At 42.7% G+C, this 12,500-nt stretch overlaps 1 pseudogene; it reads left to right on the top strand.

The window, feature by feature from the left end:
• Positions 1 to 938, top strand: part of LOC128631209 (uncharacterized) — a 3,208-nt pseudogene extending 2,270 nt beyond the window's left edge.
• The last annotated feature ends 11,562 nt before the right edge of the window (positions 939 to 12,500 follow it).

The raw sequence follows: 12,500 nt of genomic DNA, 5'->3' as shown, positions 1-12,500 counted from the left end.
CGTATCTCTGCTTGCCTGTCGGACATCTCGGTCTGGATGAGGGAACACCACCTTAAGCTCAACTCGGCAAAATCTGAGCTTCTCATCATCCCAGCCTGTCCCTCAATCAACCACAACCTCACTGTACAGCTCGGCTCAACCACACTCAAGCCAACCAGGACGGCAACCAGGATTGTCGATGACAGCTTGACCTTAACAGAGCACATCTCAACAACTGCACGGTCCTGTAGGTTCATCCTGTACAACATCAAGAAAATCAGACCCTACCTCACCGAACAGGCCACACAGATACTAGTCCAGGCTCTTGTTATCTCTAAACTGGACTACTGCAACTCACTACTTTCGAGCCTCCCAGCAGCTCCATCAAACCCCTTCAGATGATTCAGAATGCTGCAGCGCGCCTCGTCTTCAACCAGCACAAGAGAACCCATACCACACCCCTCTTCATCTCCCTCCACAGGCTTCCTGTAGCTGCCTGCATCAAATTCAAGGCCTTGATGCTCACCTACAAGACCTTGTCTGGAACAGCACCTTCCTACCTCAACACTCTCCTGAAGGCTCTAGCAATCTGCGATCAATCAATGACCGGATCTTAGTAGTACCTACTCAGCATGGCTCAAGGTCCCTTTCAAGAACATTCAAACTAACTGTTCCTCAGTGGTGGAATGAACTTCCAACCTCAATCCAGACCGCAGAATCTCTCACTATCTTCAGAAAACAACTAAAGACCCACCTTGTCCGTTAACAAATAACCAACTCATAAAAAACTCAATTGGAACTAAATTAATGGATCTTGTACAGTAACACTACTTGTATTGTTCTCTGCTTTATATATTGCTTTGCTTGTATTTTCGACTTTTGTAAGTCGCTTTGGATAAAATCGTCTGCTAAATGAATAAATGTAAATATAAATGTGATGACGTCACATGACACGTCTTTGCCTGAATCTGCAGAAAATCTGCAGCAATTTTTAAACATTGCAGCTCCCCCAAATATCACAGAGTTTGTTTGATTTTGTGTTATTTTTTTTGAGATTGCAAAATCTCATAACCCTAGAGGAACTGCTAGATAGTGTGTGTGTGTGTGTGTGTGTGTGTGTGTGTGTGTGTGTGTTGCTGTTCATGCCTGATGTCAGTGTGCCAGACTCAGACAAGCTATTTTTACCAGCTGTGTGTGTGTGTGTGTGTATGTGTGTGTGGGTTCGGCTGTTGCTTTCTAAATTCCATGATAATTGGTGATCTCAGGGGACGCGGTGGGTAAACACAGGTCTGCTTTATAAATAACCACAACCACACACACACACACACACACACACACGCAAACACAATAACAACTACACATTGTGCAGACAGAGAGAGAGAGAGAATGAGAGAGAGAGCTAGACAGATCAATATTCATGCATATTTACTTTACTATAGCTGTATTTTCTGGATCTGTTGTTTTAGTCTCCACCTACTTTTCAGTTCTCTGTCTCTCATTGGTCAGCGTTTAGTGAGCAGAGTTGCGTGTAACGCATCACTGTAATCTAATGACTTCTGATAACACAGTAATGTAATGCATTACATTTTAAATTCATGTAATTTGATTACAGTTACTGATGTCAATAAAATTACGTTAATTGCATTACAAATTTATTATTAAGAAAACAATATTAGTAAAATTCATTTAAAACATAAATCATGTTTTGTAATGAAGATTTTTTCTTTAGCTCCAAATAATTCTCCACTTGGAGTGGTTTGTCACTTCGTAACTTTATCTACACTGCATTGGCTCCCAGTAAAATTTCACACTGATTATAAAATACTGTTATTAACTTATAAAGCACTAAATGTTCTCGTGCCACAGTACCTGAGAGAACTTTTGGTCTTTTATGATCCGCAACGCCTACTTCCATCAAAAGGTGCAGGATATTTGTTGGTACCTGGAATAGTGAAGGCTACAGCAGGGGGAAGAGCTTTCTCTTATAGAGCCCCACAGTTATGGAACAGTCTTCCATTAGTGTTCGGGACTCAGACACAGTCTCAGTGTTTAAGTCCAGGCTGAAAATATATTTGTTTACTCAAGATTTTTGTGAATAATTTTTTTCTTAGGTAAAGGAGCAGATCTAGAGGCTCACAGGTATAGAGTGTTTTTGTGAACTGGGATGTTTGGATGCTGTCGCCCCCAAGAGTTTAATGAGAGAGAGACAGGCAGACAAATCCAAAACACGAGACAATAGCGAGCTCAAGAAACAGGCAAAGGGTCAGGCGATTGGCAAACAGGCATAAACTGGCCAAGGCTAGAATCGAGAATGAGAAATGAGAACAAGATGAAGGACCATGAAACAAAATGAGGAAGAGGGAATAATGTCTTGGTATGGTGGTAAGACTAATACTTCACAAAGAGTGAATGCCTAGAAAGTCCTTTTAAACTGTGGTGTGATTGTGGTGTGATGATTGTGTGTGAGATTGGATGCAGGTGTGCTTGATTAGAGTGTTCTGGTAATTGCAGTCCATGGTGGCCATGTTTGCAGGCCGCAGTGCAGGATTTGAAATATAGTCACTTATTTGCTGTGATATGACACCCACTTTCACACCTTCACCCAGGTGTGCTGATGGTTTAGTGGGTGGTCGCATTATGTCCCAGGAAGCCCTCATGTCTGTGTTCCCTTCTGGTTCTCCCTTTTAGTTACGCTGTCATAGCTAGTCTTGCCGGAGTCCCTGCTTTCACTCACGCAAACTACATTGTCCTTAACCATTACAGGACAATAACCATACCTAATAATCTCTCTCTTTCTTTTTCTCTCTCTCTCTCTCTCTCTCTCTCTTTCTCTCTCTTTCTGTAGAGCTACACATGATACTCCTGAGTGGCCAGTGATCCTGACCCCATCTGATCTCCGGACCTGCCTGATCCATCCTGATGTCCTACTTCTGGTTTGAGTTCTCATCAGTTGGAGTCACATGCTGCTGCTGAGGATGTCCCACATGGTGCAGACTAAATCTCACTGAGATTACTGAGGATGGTTCCACTTAAACACCATAAAGATGCTTTGGACTTCAGTTCATATGAACAGTTTTGCTATGATAGCTTTAGCACTACAATCACCACAAACAGTTCTGCACTCGAGTCTCCAACAGTGATCAGTGGAGAAGTTCAACACAACAGACTTCCTGTAGAAACTGTGATGAATTTCCTGCTTACACGACTGCACTATTTCAGCATGTAGTATTAGCACATTTATAGAAGGGTGTATTTATTTATAATCGCACTATCCGGTGTCACCCAGATGAGGACGGGTTCCCTTTTGAGTCCGGTTCCTCTTGAGGTTTCTTCCTCATATCGTCTCAGGGAGTTTTCCTCACCACCGTCACCTCTGTCTGCTCATTAGAGATAAATTCATACATTTAAAATCTAGCTGTAAATATAGCTGTAAATCTGTAAATATAACTGCTTTTGGACAATGTCCACTGTTAAACACGCTGTATAGATAGAACTGAACTGAATTGAATGAACTGAACGTAAAAGAAGACGCTTGTAAACCAATCACACAGGTTTACAGGAAAATACGTGGAAATACTCGCGTCTTATTGGCTGACATGTTTCAATTCTACCAAACGCTAGCTCAGTCAGCGTGAGGGGAAATGGATATACGCCGATTTATTTATTTATTTAAAGCAGTAAAGGTGTTGAGACTGAAACAGAATCATCCTCTGATGCTGAGCAGGAGAACGAGGCGTGTAAACGTCTATATGAGTTCCAGTTCACGTGAACATGACGTGAGCAGAGCAGGAGGAAGGATAATGAACCCTACATGACTCTGTAGCAGATAAACCCATACAGTGATAGCTTAGCCGTGTCCCCCCTCGGCTAGCGACCCCAGACTAGCCTAGTGAGAAAAGTTTGATATTTTATCGCTCTGTTTGTTCTACACACACCGACACACCCGAGGAAGGTTCTATTATAAATCAGACTGACGCCGACGCTAAAATCCCTGAAAGACCCGAGTTCCACTGTGTAGGGTATTCTGTAGGTTTGATGGTGATGAAAGTAAAGTGAAGGTAAGGTAACGAGTAACCTGATTCATTTCTACATGCAGTAATGAGTAACGTCATCAGATTACAGTTTTAAAGCACTAATTACTCATCTGTAATCCGTTACTTTTTCTGAGTAACATACCCAACACTGTTAGTGACTCATTTACATTTATAAATGACTCCTTGACTCCTGATTCACCAAGTGCTTTATTTATCTTACACCACAGCAATTAATTGTTCTTTTATAAATACAATTTTTATTTATTAAAGAACCACATGTCATGCTTTTTATCTGTTTATAGTTACATTTAATGTTATGTAACATCGGTGAAGCAGATTATTTCCTGTTGTCACTTATGTAATAGCAACTATATACACTCGTTCCCTCTCTATTCCCTCTCTCTTTTCTCTCTCTTTATTCTCTCTCTCTCTCTCTTTATTCTCTCTTTATTCTCCCTCTCTCTATCCTTTCTCTTTATTCTCTCTCTCTTTATTCTCTCTTTATTCTCCCTCTCTCTCTCTTTATTCTCTCTTTATTCTCCCTCTCTATCCTTTCTCTTTATTCTCTCTCTCTATTCTCTCTCTATTCTCTCTTTATTCTCTCTCTCTATTCTCTCTTTATTCTCTCTCTTTATTCTCTCTCTCTATTCTCTCTCTTTATTCTCTCTCTTTATTCTCTCTCTTTATTCTCTCTCTCTATTCTCTCTCTTTATTTGCTCTCTCTTTATTCTCTCTCTTTATTCTCTTTATATTCTCTCTCTGTTCTCTCTTTCTCTTTATTCTCTGTCTCTATTATCTCTTTTTATTCTCTCTCTATTCTCTCTTTCACTTTATTCTCTCTATTCTCTCTATATTCTCTCTCTCTCTATTCTCTCTCTCTATTCTCTCTTTAATCTCTTTATTCTCTCTCTATCCTCTCTCTCTATTCCCTCTCTCTCTATCCTCTCTTTATTCTCTCTCTTCATGTGAATAAGATAATAATCACAGTGTGTGTGTGAGAGTGAAACAGTAGAGGAGTGTAAACTCTGTGATGAAGATGTGGAAAACTGAAAGTTACAGATTTCCCTCTGACTGTTACACAGCGCTGACACTGGAGACTCCTTCCTCACACCTTACAGAAACATCTCCTTACTCTGGAGAAAACTTCACCATATGGAACATTTCAATCGGTTTATTATCAGTGGAGCGTGCGCTGTACACGTCCCTGTGAACGAGCCGTTACTATAGAAACCATAACGTATCATAACGAGTACATTAATATTAATATAAACCTGCACTACTGTCAGAGCCGCTGTTACAGAGAACTAATCACAGTGTGGAATAATATAAGACTCAATCTCGTGATCTCTAAACGCTTACATGCTGAAAGGTAAAAATATTCAGGGATTCCTCCAGACCTCCATGCAGATGCCAGATGTTTTGGCCTAATTCCCAGATGTTTTCAAATCCTAGAAACGCCCCTGTTTACATACAATTACTTTTGTCAGGAAAATAATTCCATATAAAACACACACACACACACACACACACACACACAGCCCGAGCCAATTTCCCAACACACAGCAAGACTAAACAAACTGACGGTGAGAGCACACGGTGACTGCGACTTTAACACTGCCGGGAAAAACGCTAGTGTGGTTCAGGAAGTTCTGATGTGAGTGCCATATTTCACCTCAAGCACAAACACCAGGTAGGAAACATCAGCATCACAGCTGGAACACACACACACACATACACACTGCTCTTTAGTGTCACACACCTTCTGGCATTGATTCCCTCTTGCTCTTTCTCTCTCTCACACACACACACACACACACACACACACACACACACACACACACATGTGCTCTCACGCAGGCCTATCGTGCGTCCCCAGGGTGTGTATCAGTGGTTGCGTGAGACGTTTCCATTTCTCACACACTCCTGTAACTCACACACTCCTGTAAAGCACAGCTGAACAGTAGTAACTCCAAACCCAGACTCAAAACACGGCTGGTTTCAATTTCAGCCTCACGGCTATGCCAAATCACAGACCACCCCCTCGACACACTGCACAGTCACCGCTCAGTCACCTCTAACTACACACACACACACACACACACACACACACACACAGACTGATCTGACCGGGATGAACTTGTAACCGTCACTGTGTAGAGCTAAACTGTTCTTTTACACACTGACAGAGTCATAAAATGTTTTTGTTGGAGAATGCATCCAGTTATCATTTGTGTGTGTGTGTGTGTGTGTGTGTGTGTGTGTGTGTGTGTGTGTGTGTGTGTGTGTTTGTGTGTGGCCGCTCAACTACAGTGGAGCTTGAAAGCTTGCAAACCTTTTAGAATTATCTATATATCTGCATAAAAATGCAGCTCTTGCTAGTCGTAAGTCCTAAAAGTAGATAAAGGGAACCCAATCAAACAAATGAGACAAAAAATTATACTTGATCATTCATTTATTGACGGAAATGATCCAAAATTACATATCTGTGAGGGGTAAAAGTATGTGCACCTCTAGGATTATCAGTTAATGTGAAGGTGAGATTAGAGTCAGGAGTTTTCAGTCAGTGGGATGATGATCAGGTGTGAGTGAGTGACGTCCTGTTTTATTTAAAGAATAGGGGTCTATCAGAGTCTGATCTTCACAACATGTGTTTGTGGAAGTGTATCATGGAACGAACAAAGGAGATTTATGAGGACTTCAGAAAAAGAGTTGTTGAAGCTCATCAGGCTGGAAACGGTCACAAAACCATCTCTAAAGAGTCTGGACTCCACCCATCCACAGTCAGACAGATCGTGTAGAAATGGAGGAAGTTCAACACCATTGTTCCCCTCCGCAGGAGTGGAGACCAACAAAGATCACTCCAAGAGCAAGACGTGTAAGAGACCACGAGGTCACAGAGGAACCCAGGGTAACTTCTTACCAACTACAGGCCTCTTTCATATTGTCTAATGTTAATGTTCATGAGTCCACCATCAGGAGAACACTGAACACCAACGGTGTGTATGGCAGGGCTGCAAGGAGAAAGACACCGCTCTCCAAAAAGAACATTGCTGCCCTTCTGCAGTTTAGTAAATATCACGTGGACGAGCCAGAAGTCTAATGGAAAACATTTTTGAAAATAGAACTTTTTGGTTTAAATGAGAAGCGTTATGTTTGGAGAAAGGAAAACACTGCATTCCAGCAGAAGAACCTGATCTCATCTGTGAAACATGGTGGTGGTAGTGTCAGGGTTTGGACCTGTTTTGCTGCATCTGGATCAGGAAGACTCACCATCACTGATGGAACAATGTACTCTGAATGATACCAGCAAACTCTAACGGAGAATATCAGGACATCTGTCCATGAACTGAATCTGAAGAGAAAGTGGGTCATGCAGCGAGACAACGATCCTAAACACACGAGTCGTTCTACCAAAGAACGCTTAAAGAGGAATAAAGTTAATGTTTTGGAACGGCCGAGTCAAAGTCCTGACCTTAATCCAGTAGAGATGTTGTGGAAGAACCTGAAGCGAGCAGTTCATGTGAGGAAACCCACCAACATACCAGAGCTGAAGCTGTTCTGTACTGAGGAACGGGATAAAACTCCTCCAAGCCGATGTGCAGGACTGATCAACAGTTACCCCAAACGTTTATCTGCAGTTATTGCTGTACAAGAGGCTCACACCAGATACTGACAGCAAAGGGGCATATACTTTTACCCTCACAGATCTGTAATACTGGATCATTTTCTGCAATAAATAAATGACCAAGTATAATATTTTTGTCTCGTTTGTTTAGGACTTGTTTGAAAATTCAATGACGTTTTAGGTCATATTTATGCAGATATATAGAAACTTCTAAAGGGTTCACAAACTTTCAAGCACTACTGTATGTGGCCATTTTTGTCCAAAACCTTTTAGATTTTATTAACAGAGCTAAGTAAATACATGAAATCCAACTAATTCCTGCTAGCAAAGAGCAGCTAGGTAACACGAGTAATTCAGCCCTACTAACACACCCTTATACAAACCACTCCCCCCAAATTAACCACACCCTTAAACAAACCACTCCCCCCAAATTAACCACACCCTTCAATAAACCACTCCCTTACATAAACCACTCCCCCAAAGGTATCCACACCCTTAAACAAGCCACTCCCCAAACATTAATCACACCCTTAAACAAGCCACTCACTTAAACAAACCACTCCCCCAAACATTAGCCACTCTCTTAAACAAACCCTCAAAAAAGTTACTTCTTCCCTAAATGTAAATCATATCATTCTAAAATAAAAGCCTATTCCTGGGGTAAACCACACCGAATATGTTAAACCACAGCATTTGTTTTAAGCCATGCCCTTTGTGTTAAGCTACACCTCTTTTGTTAAATGAATGACTCCTTCTACTCACAAGAAAGGATGTATTACTGAACAGGCCTACCGGGCACAGGCCCAGGGATCCAAGGAGTTGGGGGCCCCAAAGCCAGAGCCTCCACCTAAAGTTGCTCTTATTAACTATATTAACTATCAAGAGTCAGAGGGCCAAACGAGTCAGAGGGCCAAAAGTCTCTCTGAAAAACTGAAGAAATAACCTCCATGTTAACTGTGAAGATGAAGCAAGAAACATCATCACTTTAGTTTTCTGTGGAATTTCAGGGCCGAATACACTGTATTCTGTTGACTTGGTGAAGACTTTTTTGCGTGCTTCTACTTTGTTTTGTTTCGTGTTTTATTTATTATTTTAAAAAATTGACTAATGTCATGCCCTGCCTACGGGGGTGGAGGCTGTGTGGGGTGGGGGGTGGGGGGGTGGGGGGTAGAGGCTGTGTGGAGTGAGCCTGTGTGGGGTGGAGGCTATGTGGGTTGGGGAGTGGGGTGGAGGCTGTGTGGGGTGGAGGCTATGTGGGGTGGGAGGGTGGGGGGTGAAGGCTGTGTGGGGTGAGGAGGTGTGGGGTTGAGGCTATGTGGGGTGGGGGGTGGGGTGGAAGCTGTGTGGGGTGTGGGGGTGTGGGGTGGAGGCTGTGTGGTGTGGGGGATGTCCGTGCCCAGGGGCCCATTTTCTCATAATCAGCCCCTGCACACAAGATACCATATAAGAGCACAGAATCATGAGGGACAAAAGATTCAGGAGAATGGCAGTAGCAGTGGGGAGGGGCACATGGTCAGGGAAGGTGCAGGAGAAGAGGAGAGGGGCACATGGTCAGGGTGGGGCAGAAGAGGAGGGGTGAGAGGGTGGGGTGTTTCGTGAGAACAGAGTGGAGTTGGTTTAGACTGATGTGGGGAATTACTAGCAGACGGTGTGTCATGCACTGAGACAGAGACAGAGAGAAAAAACTGCACCTGAGACCTCTATCTCAGCGATCTGTTACGGTTTAATCACAAACATCTCAAACAACCTACCCACACACACACACTCACACACATACACATTCAAAACACACACACACGAGGCTTCCTTCCATGACTGCGTACACACTTTTGACACAATTGCAGACCTATAAAACACAAATATTTTCACAGCCAACCCTTCAGCACACACACGCACACACACTTTCTGTATTACCTCATACACCTGAACAGGGTCAGTAATATGCTGTGCATCTATTTATTTATATACCTATCCATTTGTTTAGTGATGCATAAGTATTGATCCTGGTTTTGGGTTTTGGTCTGATAACATGTTTAATCATAAGAAGTCCTTCAATACCAATGTCTGACACCAGGTGATACTACGTGACACAAGCCTAAAATGTCGTGTTAATGAACAGATGATATGAAATGACAGCGATCTAGACGATCTGGCCATAAAACTCCAGCACAAGGAGTTCACATTAGCTCAGTGAGAAAAATGTTTCTAGACAACGCTAGGTGAGTGAAAATAATGTGTTGTTCTTGGCAATCAGTGATCACTATCATTGGCAACAAGGGATTAGTCATTTCAGTATCAGAACCAGTATCAGAACCAGGTCTGAAAAATGGTATTGATGCCTCTCTATATTTGTTGGTCTTTCTGTATTCTGCTGGCATCACCTTAACATGACATGTCATGGGTATAGACAATCTCAGTCTCTGTCACTACCTACAAGTTATGCCTGTAGGCAAAGGGCCATCTAGAACTTTGTGTAAAGACTCCTTCTTCACTGCTATATTCCAGCACATAAGCAACGTTACTGCTGCTATTGTACCTAACCTGTGGTCAATCTCACTCACCATTTGCTGGTCCTTGTGATGGATACCATTCTGACCACAACTATGCCTTTATATCCTATCAATGAACATCATTCAGCCCACATAGTGAACAAACTTGGTGCCTCAAATCCAGAAACATTTCCTACAATTCATATTGCGCAACTGGAATGTCAAGTGTTTTGTGGTCAGGAGAAATATGTGTATCTTTCCTGCAGAATTTGATATTTGACAGTCAGTTAGACCTTCCATTCCAGTATTCTCATTAGACATTCCTGGAAAGGCTGAGTAATTGGTATAAACCCTCAGATCTCCTGAATATACTTTATTGAATCTAAGATGTGGACTACCACCCTGGTTAGCTTGTCCAGCAGCACTGTCCCTGTGCTATAACAGTGACCGGGTTCCAAGGCCTTTTGAAACCCTAGTGCCTTGCCATGCCAAAGCCTTCCAACTACCTCACTGACCACTTTGAGCCAGGGAGTTCTGACCCATCAAAAGTCATCTGTCCCACCTCCTGACCCCAGGTGGTCAATGAGTAAGTAGATGGCTTTACCGTGTCAAGGCACAAGGGGGCAAAATGCCTTGGTGATGTGCCATGGCAAAACCTTCCAAGTACCTCCCTGCATGCGTCCTATTCCTGTTGCACTTTATTCAGCACTGTATATGTCATACATGTATCTTGCACCTTGGATCCAGGAGAATCTTTATTTCATCTCACTGTGTACTGCGCACTGTACACTATGGCTGTGATAACAATAAAGATCTACTTGACTCGACTATTTGAAGTACCTCGATGACCACTTTGGACTAGGCAGGTGTATTCTGAGTCTTCTCAAGCCATCTGTCCCGCCACCTTCATGGTAGGTCTACAAGCACCTCAATGTTCAACTTAAATGACAGTATACCCAGGCAAGTGACGAGTTTTACTGCCCTTGGTGAACACAGTTTTGGTAATATCCCTTCATTTCCTTCTTGAGGATGCTCCTTGAAAGTCATTTTTCATGGACAGTCCTGCAACCTGCAACTATGTACAGCCAGTGCCTATCTGCTAAATCAGGAGTCTCTAAAGCTAACCAAGCTCAAAAGGAAGGTTCCATTTAACTTAACAGCCTCATTCACCGCCAGATCAAGTGAATCTCTCTTGTAATTGGATCTCTCTTACAGATGGGAGTTGACATAATTAGACAGAACAATTTCCTTGCTAGCCTTATCCAGGAATACACATTTGGGTCGTCCTCTGTTTTTCGCAGCCATCTGATCCAACCTATGACCAGATGATGATCAGTTAACAGCTCAACACCTATTTTCATCCAAGTGTCAAAAGTATATGGCCTCAGATTTGATGAATGATAATTCACCTTTGGCCCATGATGCTCTGGTGTAAAAGATGTTTGACCAAAACATAACCTTCACAGGAATCCCAAACAATCCCACTACTCGGGTTCACATCAGGCAACTTTTTCCTCCCCGTCACTCCACTCCAGGTTTCCTAGTCATGACTACTGGCCCGTCTTCGGGACCTCACACACTTTCTCCAAGAAGACAGAATATTCTGAACTGCTGTTGGACCTGTAACAATCCATTTTCCTAGCTCCAACTGCTTCTCATCTACAGGGACAAACACTGGCCACCAGCCACGTGCCTGAGTGTCCTCATTTAGTCACCACCGCCCGTTTACCGTAACTCTAGAGTAAGCGATGGACCATTTTCAAGGAGTTTGGTTCCAAGAATCAACATGGCATAAAGGTGAGTACAGCTATATTTTTTTGGATATCATTAAAGTTCACGTCCCAGCTCTGGCTGACACCAAGGTGGACACAGATAACCTCCATCCACCCTTTCCCAACTCAGGCATCAAACTCCTGTTATGGACCCTCCAAGTAGTTCTTCATTTGGTTCTTCAGCCTGGGGCAGTTGCTCGCTTGTAAATATTACTCACATGCATGGTGCCAGGGGCGAGTCCCAGTGGTCCTATTTCACAAATTTTCAACAATGTCTTTTTTACCTTCTTGATGAAAGCAGTTTGGATTTTGTCGGTCGGTCTGTCTGTATCATTTTTGTCATTTATGCACCTCAGGTTTGTTCATGCTGTGATAAACTGGTTCAATATCACTGGTGAGACATTTTTTAGATATTAACTCAGAAAGAAGGTGGACTCCCTTGTGCTCTGCATCTGGAGGCCTGGCTCTCGTCCGGTGCAGACTCACCTCTGGTTAACAATCTGGCACAGGACCCACTCTTTACAGCTTCCTTGTCCAAAACCAGAGAGTGTTTACAAATCCCTTCAAATGCAGCAAGCAAACTAAACACACTCCGGTTTAG

Source organism: Ictalurus punctatus, unplaced genomic scaffold (assembly GCF_001660625.3).
Source record: "Ictalurus punctatus breed USDA103 unplaced genomic scaffold, Coco_2.0 tig00006747, whole genome shotgun sequence".
Classification (NCBI taxonomy): domain Eukaryota; kingdom Metazoa; phylum Chordata; class Actinopteri; order Siluriformes; family Ictaluridae; genus Ictalurus; species Ictalurus punctatus.
Note: the sequence above shows the minus strand (reverse complement) of the source record. Positions and strands in the feature narration are given on the sequence as shown.